Source organism: Musa acuminata, unplaced genomic scaffold (assembly GCF_036884655.1).
Source record: "Musa acuminata AAA Group cultivar baxijiao unplaced genomic scaffold, Cavendish_Baxijiao_AAA HiC_scaffold_473, whole genome shotgun sequence".
Classification (NCBI taxonomy): domain Eukaryota; kingdom Viridiplantae; phylum Streptophyta; class Magnoliopsida; order Zingiberales; family Musaceae; genus Musa; species Musa acuminata.
The window spans coordinates 48,844-65,191 of record NW_027020719.1 but is presented as its reverse complement, the minus strand read 5'-3'; positions in this window follow the sequence as shown (position 1 = coordinate 65,191).

Here is a 16,348-nt window from a genome sequence, read left to right as displayed (position 1 = left end):
AACAACTACTACGAGTGGTGGTTCAAAGAATGGAGTTTAGCCCGAAAGATCCAATTCCTTATCTTACGCATCTAGTAGTTTACTTAGAATTCCACTACCGGGTACAGAATTCCACTCCTCCTCGTAGCCTAGCTTCTTTACTTGCAGCTGACCTCTTTCTTACTTGCTTGTTCAACAAAGAATTCATCTATTTCTATTTCCACTCCCGGTAGTCCTGCTCGAGTGTGAGTTTGATCCTATTTAGAAGCTGTGCCAGTAAAGGAGTTCAATCAGATCTTTTAACTGCCTACAGACCATTGAACCTTGCTTAATTGACTCATTGCTTAACACAAGCAGCGAACCTGTCTCTTTGCCCAGCCTCGGAGCCAGACCCTTATTATGCTTAAGTAGTTTATAGGAAAGAAAGAATTCATTACAAGTACTTACTAGCGGATGAGGCTGCCAATGAGGTAGATGAGCCGATCGTAGTTTCATGAAAAGTTGCGTTTTCCCGAGAAAAACGATGCAATTCAAAACTTCAAGTTGAAAAACCAGTACTTGTTTCTGACACCGAGTCAACTCAAATAAGAATGGAAATAGAAGCTCCCTTGCCCACCTCTCTTATTGATGACTCACTCACCTCTTGCTCTTATTGATTACTTTACTAGCTTCCTTTCCTATTTAGCTTAGCTTTAGGGTTCAGCTAACTATACCCCTGACTTGGGTTACAAACTCATTCTATTCTATAACTTCACATGTACACCTATATTTCACAAGTACTATTTGGGGAACTGCACCCGCACTGCTCACTTTAGCCTCTTCTTATACTAGAGCTGACTTTCCATTACTAGATGCGCCGGCCATTGAACTCAATTTGGAACTAGCTTCTTTACTTGCTGCTGACCCGGCTCTTTAGGAATCGTTTGTTGCTGACGACTAAACGGATTATGATCCCGATCTAGCTCTTTCAACTCGAGAAGAAGAATCTTAAGGATATGAAACACTTTGTATCAGGGAGTTTTCTCAAGATCAAGTAAAGCCTTTGATGTCCTAGCCCTAAGTTCATCAGTTGCACCCGGCCCAAGTTACCACTAAATAAGTGTTACGAGTTGAATCCCGAGTATACGAGTTGGGGCAGAGTAAAGTACAAGCGAGGAAGCAATAAGTACTGAAGTAAAGAATGCACCCAGGTTTTTAGCTCGCTACCGCTTTTAACTCGCTACCGCTTTTCAGCTCGCTGACGTTTAACTCAACTCCTACCGCTGAAAACATAGATTGTAATAGAAAGAGTGGAGCGGCCCTGCCGCGCAACGTTAGTAGTTGCTTGGCCGTAATAACTGTTACTTGCTGCCGCTTTAGCTCAGGCTCCTCCGCGCCACGTTAGTAGTGGCTTGGTCATTAGTAGTGTCTTGGCCGGAAGAGCAGCCCTGCCGCACAACATTAGTAGTTGTTTGTCCCGTTGCTTGGTCGAACACAGGACTAGTAACAACTTTAGCACAACTACTTACGTCGTTGCTTGGCGTCTAGTAGTTGCTTGGTGAATCAAACTAGTCATTAAAGGAATTGAACAAGCCCTAGTTACGGAATTCAACTAGTCAGTAAACAAGCTAGCCTAACAAGTAAGGAAACAAGCCTATCCCTTAACTACCCTAAAAGTAAGTACTCTCTTTTTACTACCCTACCCACCAAGCTACAGGATAGGGAAAGTGCAAAGTGAACCCTAAACTCCAGGCATCGCAGCCAGCTAAAGCTGCCCTCGCATCAAACTATTGGCTATCAGGCAAGTCGACAACTAGGTTCATTCTTATACAACTGAGTGGAATTCTGTTACTACTTTGTTTCAAGAAGAATTAGTGGAATCTGTTGATAGCTCAGCAGTAAGCATCGGTGTTGGGGACCCCTCATATAGACCTACTCTACGGTACCTTCCATCTGTCGCTTCTGATCTTCTTGCCCGAACTCCCTTAACAGAGACAGACCTGAGCCCTTATTGAGAGTTGAAGTCCGTGAACCCTTATTTCGAGTACAACTAACCATGTTCTTAGACTCTTATGGCATTTTGTACGGTACTCTATAGGCTTTCTGAATGCTATTTGGATAAAAACTAGAATCTTTGACTTTGAAGGGTGTCGATGCTGAGGCATCCATTACCACTCCAGTATGGTTAAGTGTGAGTTTACGAATTATTGTCATAATGTTGATATAGCAAACCTTGAAATCTACATGTATACTATGCAATAAGCTTGAAATCTACATGTATACTATGCAAGAAGAGTGACTCAAAGAGAAAAAAACGGGTGAGTATGGGAGCGAGAAGTAATTCATTAATAATGCAGATAATTATGCCGACATTACTGACAAATGCATGAATATTATACTACAATGCTCCATTGTGTAGATAGATCTGCTGAAAGACTTCTCCATTTCACTTAAAAGGAAAAAGCGATCCTTTATGTTACATCAAAAAGGTCAACATTTCCTGGTTACAAAAACATTTCATTGATTACATGATCCAAAATCCAAAAGAAGTTACTGACGCCCGAACACAGGAATGAGGAAGGACTTGCTTTTGAACTCAGCTAGCAACGAGTACTAATTGAGCCTATGTCTATTATCCGATACCTCTGTAAACTGCCAGGCGTATACTAGACCCCCAACTACTACCCTTAACATCTAGTAGGAGAACTATACCCTTACACATCAAGTAGGATAACTGATGCAACTGGGGATCCACTCGGGGAATTATGACCTTAGAAATGACAACTTATTAAACAGGACTAGACTACTACTGGTTGGGGTAGTACACTAATGATCCTATACTTATCCCCTTTGAAACTCATACTTATTTCAACAAGCCCTGCTGCTAGCTACTATCCCTCTGCTCTGGCTCCACTGATCTAACAGCTTCCCTAGCCGACTCTAAAGCTTTAATAAGCTAATGCGCAACGGAACAAGCTAAGCTAATTGAAGATATTAGAATAGAGCATCTCCTCAATCAACAGAACAAGTGGATCACTTTCACACCCCTGGGACATAAAGTCAGGCTTGTTTGTACCTACCAATAGGGTAGTAATCCAAGAGTTTACCCGGAGCAAGTCAGTATTTAGTTTACCCAGAGCAAGTCAGTCTTTAGGCGAGGGAGAGGGAAAAGGGATGCCAAGCCGATCAGATTGAAAGGAAGTAGCTATGAAAACACCGATGCTATCAGGCAAGCAACTAACGGAATCCTTCTTGTTCCTCGCCCTGGGTATGATACGGGTAACTAACCAAGTGCTCCTAATTCTGAAATGCAATTCTTGACTACTATACTACAATGTGTAATAATGGTAATAGTGAGTTCCATTCTCTTCTTAAAGGAGGGAGTGCTGGCAACCTGGCAACAATCTCTATCCCAACTTCAATCTAGGGGCAACTCTAGATGTCGCCTATACTATTGATTGCCTCTGTACCCGCTCTGGCTTATTCTTATTTCTCTTGGATACATTCCTCGAGCAGTCTCATCTCACTCAGGATATCCCTCCATCTCATCTACCTCTCCTCGAAAGTGAACTTAATTAATTGTCTTGCCCGACCCGACCTCAACTGGAACTGCTCCTGCTGCAGAGATAGGGTAGGTTGTTTCTACTCGTATTCCGGTTAAGGTAAGGCACACGTATACTTAGTGGATTGTCCGTCCTTGCTTGTTAGAGCATAGGTAGGTTGTTTCTACTCGTATTCATTATGGGTGTTGGCGGTAACCCCTCTTTCTGTGTTCACTAATTAATACAATATATACCTCTGGAACAATACACTCAACAGATGGAGCACTCAACTTCTTTTCTTGTCCAAGCCAACAACTTATGAAGTGTCAACTCACGCGGAATCTCTTTCGCGGTAAACTCGCATTGCAACAATTGATTGAAGAGACACAGAACGCCTTGTTTCATTTCCATTTGATATTGATGGTTGTCATAGAATAAAGTAAAATGTCTAACAGTCCATTCGAATTCGAGTTTGGCACCCACTTCTAGTTAATGCTCGTTTTGTTTGCTGTAAGCCCCTGTTTAAGCCAAGTGATAGGGCTGGGCGATGAAGAAGTCCCAAACTCAATCTGTTATGTTAGAGTTCATTTAGTGCCCATAAAACAGGGCATAGTCGCTTGTTACCCCGACTCGGCAGCATCAGATCTTATCTCCAACTCAAGAAGTCTTAATTGAACTAAAAGGTAAGAAGAAGAGGAATTAGCCAGGTATTATGGAAGTATAAGAAGGTCACCAACCCAGTGCTCTATACCACCAACCTATAGTACTTAAATCCAAGTTTGAATTGAGGAATGGAACTGTAAACTAGCAACGGCACCTCTGGATATAGATTGACTTAGACTTGAAGTTAAGAGTAGGGAATATACCTCTTATCTTAGCACTACTTGTGGGGAATATACCTCTTATCTTAGCACTACTTATGTATCTGAGTAATCTTATCTTAGCACTACTTATGTATCTGAGTAACCAACAAATCCGTATTCAACTCGGTGGGCAAGGGTCGATGTAATTGAGCTCCACTCTGTCAACAAGTGTTTCGGATACTGATTCACTTCCTGGTGTGCTCTACTCTGGCTCGTCTCTTAACCAACCTTAGGCTCTTCCTCTCTTAACCTGTGTACAAGAAGTAACTAATACCCCTCAGTAGCTTGATCGGGATCATCTGCTTTAGGGCGAGCGAGTGCTGTTGACCATAAGTTTTAAGAGGAATAGGCCTATATAGTCAGTTTCGGCACTGAAAGGATGAGTTACCGATAATAAGAACAGATATCATTTTGTAGGGAGTTGCATCAACCCCAGGGGTTCTGCCTCTACTTTCTTTCTTTATGATAATAATCTTGATGATAATAATAAACTAGATAAGGAGCAGATTCATAAGATAGGGAATTTGCCATTAGTGGTCCAGAGCAATAACTTTCTTAGTTGAAGAGACGAATGCAGTTTATTCGTTGACAGAGGTATGCCAGCAGGGTAGGAAAGGGGTGAACTCCATTCTTATATTGAAGTATCAAACTCAGTTCTTAAAGGTCAGGACGCTGCCCGGTCTCCTTTCTTTCGAAAAGGCTAGTGAGTGAAATTCTAAAGAAGCTCAGTGAAGAATTGACCTCATCTTAGTAGTAAATGCAGATAATGGGTCATATCCATTCCCTTACTTTGGAAACGATGCCCACCTCTTCGGTTAAAGCCTTATTGTATCCCTCGTTGCTTGTCTATCCGTTACTTGGCCGGTATTCCACTCATTCTACTAGTCGTTGCTTGACGCGTAACACATGGGTTATATCTCTAAACTGAACTTAGCGAACTATACTACCAACTGACCTTGCCGAGCTATACTATGTTGCCAGAAGACTCATTTACATCTCTCTCAGACCGAGCTATGTGACTCTGGGGCTAAGTTATGTGACTTCTAGAATGAGCTATGTCACTTTCTGAATGAGTTCTTCAAGACCCCTGTTGTTGCTCGCGTACCCCATGACTGATTGGGCACATAGTCGCTCTATGAATGAGTGTGTGCGCGGTCGCTCTAGGTTAGGTATGTTAGTTTAGGTTAGGTATGTGAGTTTATCCCGTCGGGAGGTGTTTTTGTGCCGATGTATTGGTTGTTCATTGGTGTATATTGGTCGACGACTGCTTTTATTCGTGCATTGGTTAACTTCTTTTATTCGTGTATTGGTTTACTGCTTTGATTGGTTTACTGCTTTTCTTCATGTTATTGGTTTACTGCTTTGATTGGTTTACTGCTTTTCTTCATGTTATTGGTTTACTGCTTTGATTGGTGTTTTGGTTCACTTCTTTTCTGTAAGTATAAGTAAGGGAATTGCTTGTGTGTAGCCATGAAAGTCGAGGTCGAGTGAGGTCGAGTCAACCACTAAACTAACAAAGCTATGAAAAAACACGGTGAAAAGAAATTAGAAAGAACAAAAAAAGTGAAAGACTACTTTTGAAACCCGTGTACTGACTAAGTAGAGGAAAGCCTACTAAATGAATTATTATCTTATTAAAGAAACTATATTTCACTCGGGAAAGAAACCAGAAAAACCATCAAAGAAAAGAAATGGCCAAGACACTATAAAACTCAGATTTCTCATGTACCAACCCTTGCTTTTCCCCTACTTCATTCTATATTCTCTTTATATAGGATTACTGATATTCGATCTTATCCACTTTTGATAGTGATAGGGCCTATAGTTACCGCAACTCTGAGAATGACTAGTTATCTGAAAGCAAAGAACTGAGCTCTACGACTTCAGATAAGAAAAAGTAAGGGAATGGATATGACAAATCTTCTGCATAGTCACAGACTAAAGTAAGTAAGTATTAGTCTCCTTCGCTGTAGAATTCTTTGTTTACTGAAGCACTAAGTATTGCCCGGGCCAGGTCCAACAAGTAGGTCTGAAACAGCAGTGGAGGGTGCTAGGTAGCTAGGTCTTATAGATTCCCAAGTAAGTAAAGTATCTTTCTGCCCTTGATCTGACCCGTGTCTTCGGTGGGTAGGCAGGTAGGAAAGGGAACCCGCATCTGTATCTGTCTTGGAATCGATTTTAGTGCCCGTTTGATGAAAATAATCTGTCTTTGGGGGTGATCTAGTAGCGGCCAAGGAACTACTAATGTTCCGACCAAGCAACAGTACTATAGCAAGAAATAAGAATTAAGAATAGTTGGCAGAGGCAGAGGAGAGAGCTGCTCTAGTTGTTGGCTTAGAGAGATACAATCAATCCTGTTCGGGTGCTTGTGTGAGTGGAATACCGATCCTGTTCTTGTTATAGTTAGAATCCCTAGTTGAGTCTTCCAGTCTTGTTCCAGAAGTGCTTGTTGGCAACGAGTCTCTTTCTGGTCAAGTAGAAAGTGTTGCATAAGACAGGTACAGAATGAAACTGGAAAGCATGAGACTAAGGCCATCCCACTAAGAAGTATAGGAATTCCACTCCCCAGTAAGAAGGAAAGTGAGCCAGAGGAGAGGTCTAGTTTGACCCGCCAAGCAACTACGTAAGTTGCGCGGCAGCCACGAATAACGGACGGCCAAGACACTTGTGTCGCGGCAGGGCCGCTCGTTCCCGGACGAGCATTTCTGCTCTAAGGTCTCAAACCGGAATACTTCATTTCAGGAGTATCGAGTTGCCTTCACACTGCAAGAATAACCCTATGATGAAAAGGAACTTCCATTTCTTATGTACCTACTAACTACACAAACAGTAGCCAAACCCATAGGATAACTTAGACTCTCCTTATATAGGAAACTAGATTCCACTAGGTATAGTCGTTCCTATTGCCTAGCAAACATGCCTATCAAATTGCCTAGCAAACATGCCTATAAAACAAATGGAGCCTTGTTTCTCTCTTTGACTAGTTACGGGTGGTTTATTACTTCCTTCAATGTGGTTGACTTCCTGAAATTGACTAGCTAACCTTCCCTTAACTGTAAACTACCTTACCTGTCAACTGGAATACGACTACCTGGAATACGACTACCGGGATTATACTCACACAAGAACAGTGGTTGGGAGTGGTTAGTTGCCAGATGTATTAATTCTTAGAGGAAAGAAAAGAGACTCTCCTCACTCAAGCTATAGGATAAAGGTATTTCTGAGTTTCCCTTCCCTCAGCCCAAGGTGTCTTAGATAGATCTAATCTGCAGAAGAAAGATTCTATGTTGTATTTGTTGACTTGACGCAAGAAACAACAAGTGGAAAACTCTTCAACGCACTTAGGCTTTCCCCACACGAAGGTACCCGCTCGCTAACGCTGAGGAATAGATGATAGATAGTCGCTCTAACGCTGAGGAATAGATGATAGATAGTTCACAACTAATATAATATAGTAAACAAACAGAACATTTATTGCTTACAAGGTCAACACTTCGGGCCAGTGAAATTGTAATAGTCCTTTAGTCGTTTGATTCTCAGGTATAGCCGAGGAGAAGGTAAACACTTCGGAATTCCATTTCCAATAAAAGAAGATATCTCGCACTCAAAGGGTTGTTATCAAAGAGAAAATATCTCGCACTCGCAACTACAGGAATTTCAAGAAGAAGTTTCAAGATCAGTTGAAAGGTAAGGTCCAGGCCCAACATAGGAAGCCGTTCGAAAGGAAGCTTAAAGTGGTTGGTTCTTAGTGGCACTGGTTGGAGTCTTGTTGTTAGTGATTTGGTTCTTTAACTACCTTGTCTTATTCCTGTTGTTACCGGTTGTTACTGGTTGAAGTCTGCCTATGCCTAGTATCCGTCTCGTTAGGAGTAGTTTTAGTCTTTATGTTAGGTGTTATAGCCTGTTAGTTGGGTGTCGAGGTCCCGTTGTTAGTGGTTGCATTCTAACTTCCCTAGCTACATACCTAGCAGCACCAATATGAGCCTTAGATATGGTATAAGAGATATATGAGCCAAGCCGACAAGAACTACCCCCTTCCCTTGTATTGGAATGATACCAGCCTGCCCTCGTATTGGAATGAAGAGTTGCGGTAAGACATATCAGAATTAGATTAATGGGGGATTTGCGGTAAATAAGATATATTCCTAAGCAAAGGGGGAATTGCGGTAACTCTATAGATGTACTAATTGCGGTAAGGCCTGTTCATTCTGATTGTGGAGCTCGGGTCTATTGGAGGTCGGGTAGGCAAGTAGTCAAGTGAGAATGAAAGTGAACTGTAGAGGTCTCGTTGCTTGGCCTGCCACTCCCTAGGTGGATTCTTGCTGGTAGTGTCGGTAGGCTTGTTGTTAGTGGTTGTATTCTAATGTACCTGGCTCGGTCTGATCGGAGTGAGTTTTAGTCTTTGATTTAGTGGTCGGATAGCCTGTACCCAAGCATCAGTAGTCTTGTTGGTGTCCGGTTGAAGCCTGTAACTGCTGGGGCACATTCTCAGTGACAGTGGTTTCATCCCTGTTGGGGGTTGGGGTACTGATGCTATGTGGCTAAGGTCTAGAACTACTGCTGCTAGGACTGACGCTGGTTAGCTAAAGTATTTGTATTGGTAGCTCGGGTCTCTGTTTCAAGACTGATGCGGTGCCTAGGCAGACTGGAAGGGTTGCTTAGTGTATGGGACTCATAGGAGGTATGCTCGGAATGCGCCCACTGACAACCAGACTTCAAGCACTAACTCCAAGACCCCAACCAGTGAATCCAAGAATGAAACAAGTGAGACAGAGAATGAGACGGGGTAGTTAGAGAATAGAGCCAGTGAGGCAGAGAATGAGACCGGGTGATCAAAGAATAGAACTGGTGCCGGGCAGACTTAAGCTGGTTAACCTAAGAATGCAACCCATACCACTGAGACTTTAACCAATGAATCAAAGCCTGATACTGATGCTACTGATTCTCTGTATTGCTACTCGGAATGAGCTCCGGGTGTCCTTTCGCTCCTACCGCCGAAGGCATCTATTGTATCAGATAAGTCAAGGGTCAACTTAGTAAGTGGTTTCATACTACCTTTAGTCATGAAATGGAAATGCACTCTTTGTTCACCTGCCCAAGTGAAGATTCTAGAAGAACAAAGAAAGGACACCGGGAAAACAAACCCGAGGTTCCCTTTGCTTTCCATACTAAACTACTTAAGGAACACCGGCTTTTGAATGCCCCTTGCCTTGCCTGTACACCTTCACCTGAGCGAGGAGATACATTTACAGAACAGTATTTAGGCATACCTTTTCACACAGTTACAGACGGAACAGATACTAGAAGAGTTGGCTTAACACAGGAAGGATCTACTGTGCCTACGCTTAACCTTACTCATGCTACCATTCCTTCAAACAAGCAAAGGAAAGCACCTTCCAAAAGAATATAAGCCAAGAAACCTCTGTTATTACAAAAAGTTCCAGACTTGTTTGACATCCGAATAACAAAGGGAGGAATTCCAATTAGAACTAAAGCATTCCGGCATCAGCTAGTTGGTGTTTGAATTATGGAAAGAATTAGCATCACTGCGGACCGATACTAAGCAAAAGGTGGAAGACCTTAGAGAAAACCTAAAAGACAAAGAGAGCTCGGTATTCCCAGAAGGAGTATAGTGGAAAGGACCTTTACTGGTAGATAGATCCTAGTCTCATTGCAAGTAGAGAAGTACTAGATGGATCCTAGTCTCATTGCTAGTGGAGAAGGGTTCGAGTTCCGTAGGGGAAGTTTGATAGTCAGGATGCCAGGAAAAGTCAGAACGATAGCTGGAAAGGGATGCTTCGAGGTCAATAGCTACAGTCTCGGATGCCCTTTCCAGGTCAATAGCTACAGTCTCGGATGCCTAAGGTAAATAAAGAGTTTAGAGCTTGATTCCTAGTTGTTTGTTTGATTCTCTTGTTACTACCGGAAATGACTAGCTTCCTGTTTGATTCCCTCTGCCCCGATACCAATTCTTTGCCTTACGGGTGGAATTTCCCCTATAAGTAATAGCATATCTATTAGTCCTCTTGTCTTGGACCATTAGCATTTTGAGCACTACCGCACGGAGGAAATTCTCACTTTGGAGCTCTATTCTTGTTAGCCCACGATTCCAGTCGCGTATGCACCAGTGCAATTCTTTCTAGTGGGTACAGATTCTTATAGTTATCTTATAGTTTGTAGTTAACGTCTTGTGTTAGCAGTGGGGTTATTCCGATAGCAGTCTTCTTGCTTGGACTTACGAGTACCATTGCAACTTCTTAGTTTCATTCTCAATTGTGAGTTGGTGTATTCCTGCGTGGGCGATTTCTCATTCCTTTATTTACAACAAAAGCGAAAGCCTCGACCCATGCATATTGAATTCCTTATTTAGACTTCCTTCGATTCTTGTCACCGATACACTGATTCTTTCCTCTCTTCAGTAGGACCCTTCCTTTTTTAGGAATATACACTCGATGCACACAATTGGATGTTGAACCCCTTATTGCCAATATCATTGTTCCAGGTACGATTATTATAAGACTTATTAGTTAGATTCCATGTTTCGAGTTAACATATTAGAAGTAGAGTGCATTTCTGTATTATAAGTTCAAAGGATTAGAAGCACTAGTGAAAGAACGAAAGTCAACTGTGTTGGGTTGAAAGGCAAGGATCCGAATCGGGAGTTACGGAATGAGTTCCCATAGAAATACTTATAAGATAGGAGAGCTGGCTTCATAGGCATGAGTGAAAGTACGAAAAGCACTAGTGAAAGTGTTTTTGCTGCCAGTTCCATTCTTTTAGGCGTTAGTTTAGGAATAGAAGTAAACGGACAAAAGAATGAGAGCAAGGAGAAATAGACTCAATCTAAGAAGTAAGGAAGCAAGTATAAGACTAACAATTAGCACATAAGAGTGGAGGTCGGCAAGGTAGAATCTTCAATAAAGAGTCGAGTTCGGTGCTTGGGAGTCTCTTTGCTTTGCTTGAGTTTTGTTGTAAGAGGAAATATGGTTTCAAGTTGGCTTGCTACTTACGCATGATCCAGAATATTTGTTCGATTCCTGTTGGTCCAGGTTTCCGTGTTGGCGGCAAGATACCCTCATTGAAGAATGGAATCTCGTGAATATGGGTTAGTATAGAACAGCATAGTAACTAGAGAGTCTTGACTTTCATATGAGATCTCACTCCTCTGCTTTCAAGTAAGTAATATATCAGCGGTAGGAACAAAAGAAGTTGTTGTTATTCAAGTGAAGTGGAAAGCGGGTAATCTGAATCACTTATAGGTGTTGATAGCTCTGCGCTCGCAAGATCCTTATTTGTTGACTTTACTTCATACTAAACTGCTTCCGATAGTGCGATGCGAGTGTTGTATACTTGTTCAGTTGTTGCCAGACGTTCTTCAAGTTGGGGGGCGCTAAGCAAGACTCAGTGTTGTTTTCGGGTGCAAGCGGGGGAGTATATAAATAAGAAGTTATTGTTTGTTGTTCGCTTAGAGTCTCTTTCGAGTGTTTGATTGGCTTGAGACGTCGTGGAGAATGTGCTTCTTCAGCTCCAAGTGGAGACGATTTCCATTCAAGTTCGTTCCATATTGCTCTAGTTCTTGCTTGCCTTAGGGAGTTCCATTCTTACCCGTGCTCTGTTACTACTGAGTTCAATTCCGCTTTGAGTTTCTCGGACAGGACAGGTTATCTATAGGCGCCATACTATACCATAGATTGAGTCAGCTACCCCAAAAAGTAAAGGAATTTCAGCTGTGCCAAGCCACTAAGATTCAAAAGAAAGCCGAGACAAGCCAGCCAGTCAGATTCAAAAGAGAGATTGAAGTGGGAAAACAGGGTATAAAGCGTTAACCGACCCAACAACATAATGCGCGCACTGAAGTATAGTTCCTGTTCTTTGCCGATGATTTGTCATTAGCTCCATTTCACCTATGTTCAAGGATTCGAAAGAGGGTATTAAAGCTGGCTCACTAACAAAGAGCTTACTAATTATTCGTTGCTTGTTGGATCAGAATACGGATTAGCTGCCTTAGCTGTGCTTGGAAAGGAGACTCTTCAATCGGAGGTTTCAGCCGAATACAGATCATCAGCAGGAGCAGAGCAAGCAAGTGAAGTTGATTCATAAAGTTGTGTTCGAGTGCTTGTGTCTAAGCGAGTGGAGTATAGAAAGAGCGGTAATAAAACTTAGGGGATAGGTCGCTTGTTTCCCGACGCCCAAGGTGCTCTTACTAAACTCTTGGGGTGCTCGTTTTATCTGCAGGAGAAGAATAAGAAGCTTGATACAGATCATAAACTGGAGCAGGGTATGCAAGTGCTGTTTCTTTGCTTTCCCTTTGTTATCGGTTATGCGCCTTATGATTCTACCCCGACCTAAAGAATGGAATGGAAATCACTTATAGATGGAAGTGGGTAATCAGACTCCTCTCCTAACGCACAAGGGCTTCTTTTAAGAACATCGGGAAACTCAAAGAACTCCTTCAACGGTTTGTTGAATTGAGACAGAGGAACCCTTGGAAAGAGTACTGCATTCTGGCCTTTGCTTGTTCTCCGAAACTCACTGACTGCCGAAGAGTATCATATAGGCAGGCGAACCCTATACACCGGATTAAAGCACAGAGACACCACTATCCCTCGAACTTAACTAACTTACGTTAACCCGAGCTTACTATAAGGAATAGAATAGAGTGCACAATTTATAGAGAATGGGTAACCTCCACCCAATTAATAGATAATAGGTAAGACAACACTCGCAACTGAAAGAGATGATCTTTAATATTAAGTAGCACCTGAAACCAGACTGGAAATTGAAGCTTCGCTTCCTTTTTCACAACTTCTTCTCTCTACACAAAGGTCAAACCAAGTGCATAGGGAGCTGCTGGGCAAACCGCTTAAGAACCCAGATTGAGAGTCCTATTTAAGCCATCTTAGTAGCCAAAGGTCCCAGGCAAACTTATCTCTCCCCCATTGAGGTACCCCCCAAAAGCTGTCAATAAAATAATAAGCCCATTCTCGTGGACAAGGAGCTACAGCGGCCCTTTTGCGTCCTTTAAGCCATGTTCCACTATTCGAAAAACCCGATGAAGCAAGTAGCGGAGTGGTCTAGTCCAAGCATTCAATTAAGGTGAAGCTAAGGCGGAGGCAGAGGCAAACAAAGGAAGGGGTTCGGCTGCTCTATACCAACCTAGTGCTCTTGATCAACCATCTAGTATTCATAGAGTGGACTTCCCGCAATCACGCATTTCATAGGAGAGGTGGGGGAAGACAATAAAATAAGTGACTTTCGAGGCGAGGGCAGCGTCAGCTGCGATGCCGAGTAGTTAATGGCTTAACCGAGTAGTCATAATCCTATAGAGGTTGTTGGGTTGGTGCTCTAGCTTGAAGTAATAGATAGAATTGAATGATCAACTACCGGGCCAGAATACAGAATTTGCTAGCGCATTAGAGTAGAAGAAGAAATAAATAGTAAGTATATGAATAAGTATACTAAGAAGAAGGTACGATCTAGTAATAATATAGCAAGTAAGTAAATGAATAGTAAGTATATGAATTGGGTAAGAATAGCAAGTCAGAATATAGAATAAGAATAGGGTACTACTAAGACAAGTAAGTATAAGATAGTATAAGACAAGTAAGTATTAGTTATTCAGAATTCATAGGGATAGATATAGCGCATTAGGCACAAGGATTAGTTACATTAGTTACATAGAATGAATAGTATTTGTATAAGAGTGGAGTTACATAGTTTGAATAGGAATATATATATATATATGACTTACAAAGAGAGCCCTAGAGTAGGAGACATAGCCTATACAATACATAGGAATATCTATCTTACTTACCTTAACTCCTAAAACAAGTACTAGCGCTAACAGAAGGCAGAAGGAAAGGTTATGAAATCCCTAACTTATATAGCATCCGTCAATTGAAATTCCCACTTTCTTTATATGACATATATTAACAATTAAGATTGATGTTTGACTCTTCCTCGGTGCAAGAAAAAAGTCCTGGTATAGGCCCAAAAACAGAAGACTCAGTGCGCTTACGAGACGGGAAAGGAAGTTTTGTTTAGGGCAGACTATCTTACATGCTTTGATGCGAGGTGTGGTCCAGGAAAGTCACGTTCGAATGCTTGTGTTTAAGGCTCTAGCTCCTTGTCGGCCAGTGTCAGTGTCCTTTCTTCGTCTAGCTAAAGTTAGTTTGACCTACAAAAGCAAGAATTGGAAAGAACTACCTGACCTGGTGTTGGTTCTTTAAATGGAGTTCGGGTCGGGTGCTTGTTATAAGCAATGCAAGTCAAGTTCTTGTGCGAGTACTAATACTCAGTGGAGAGGGTAGAGGTTCGAGTGTTGCAGTAACAGAATCAGCAGTATATGTCTCTTAGGATACTAGACAATAGAGTAGTGGAATGCAAATGGAAATTCATATGAGTCCACATATTGAGAGAGTAGGGATCAAGCCTGCAGCGTAAGATGCGTCTGCTTCCACCGCGGCCATTTCCATGTCTGTGCCAATAGCCCTTCTTATGCTTTCCTTCTCCTTCGGACAAACATATGCTATAAACAAAGATAAGATCTTTCCACTCTAATAAAGTACCTTTGTTTTCGAATAACTACGATAATGTTAATGTACCAGAACCATAATAATTATGTATACAATCAAGTAGTAAAGAAGGAGCTTGGGGAAAAGTCCCCACAAGCAATCCTGAAAGAGGAGCAATTTGATCTTCTCTTGTTCACCGAAGCCTCATGATGGGATTTTAGATCTTATACCTTCACCGCCTATTCTCGGCATCAGGATTCTAGGAAGACATATTCGCGGATATCAACCACTAATTCTTAATGTTGTTTATTGCTCTAGGGGTTATTAGTGAGAGGAAAGAAAGCTCTTTCAAGTTCGCCGGCAACTTCAATCAATATTAAGATAGGTTCATCTGCTATTTACGAATTGGATCTTGGCTCTTCTTACTAAATTGCCCGCCGACGAACAAGTCTATAAGTCGAAAGGGAAGGCAATAGACTGGTTAAGGTTAGTCCACCTTCCTACCTCTGTTTGTCTTCTTTTCTTATCTTAGCTTTTCTCGTCCATCCTTAGCTTAGCTTCCAGATTCCGTCAGGTATCTAAGCATCTATTAGTTCAGGGGGTTGGGGCGCGAAGCGCAAACCGCTCTTCGATCTCCCGGTGAGTTGGACGGGAACAAACAAGAAACTGGGGGTTCTCCATGGAGCATTTGAATTGGTACTTTCTGAGAGACAGGAGTGAGTGTTTAGATAAGAGATAGGTAATGTAGCTAACGAGCGTAGTGCTTATATGGAGTCGTGGCATACTTTTTGTTAGTAGTCACAGAATGATAGCCCTGAAAGGAATACAAAAACATCGGCATTGAGAGCGGAGTCAAAGAGTTAGAGAGCGGCCAGTGAGAGACAACCTAGGCATTGGAAGTTCAAACAAAAGAGTATGGCTTGGAGGCAGCAAACAAACAAGTAAGGCTTGGGCAGCGATATAGTCAATAATAAGGGGCTTGGCCAGTAGGGTAGATAATAAGGCTTGGAAGCTAACAAAAGTAGTTACTTGGCCCCTTTCTTTCATCTGATCCATCCGGATTCTTATTCCCAGTGAAAAACAAGACTCAATGCTAACGTGTTTCATTGGAATGTTTGACTCTAAAGTAAGCGGGAAGGAAATAAGTGTAGTATCTGCCTGGTACCTATTGGTATGGGAGGTAACTAATGTTTGAGTCTAGTAAGGGTCATTCATTACCACTGGTCCGAATCAAGTCATCTATTTATAGGCAATTTCTTTCCTCTGAATGGGCTCTTGTCTTTATTCCCTTTCGGTGTATGAGATAAAGTCTATACTTTTGCTAGTGGAAAGCATAGGTTCGGAGCAAGCTTTAAGGGGAATGTTTGTGGGCTCCTAAGGTCTGATTCCATCGTTTTCTTTCATATGAGTTTAGGAAGGCGGTAGTCTTGTCTTGCCCCGTAACTGTTAAAGCTCTTGCCCCGTAACCGTT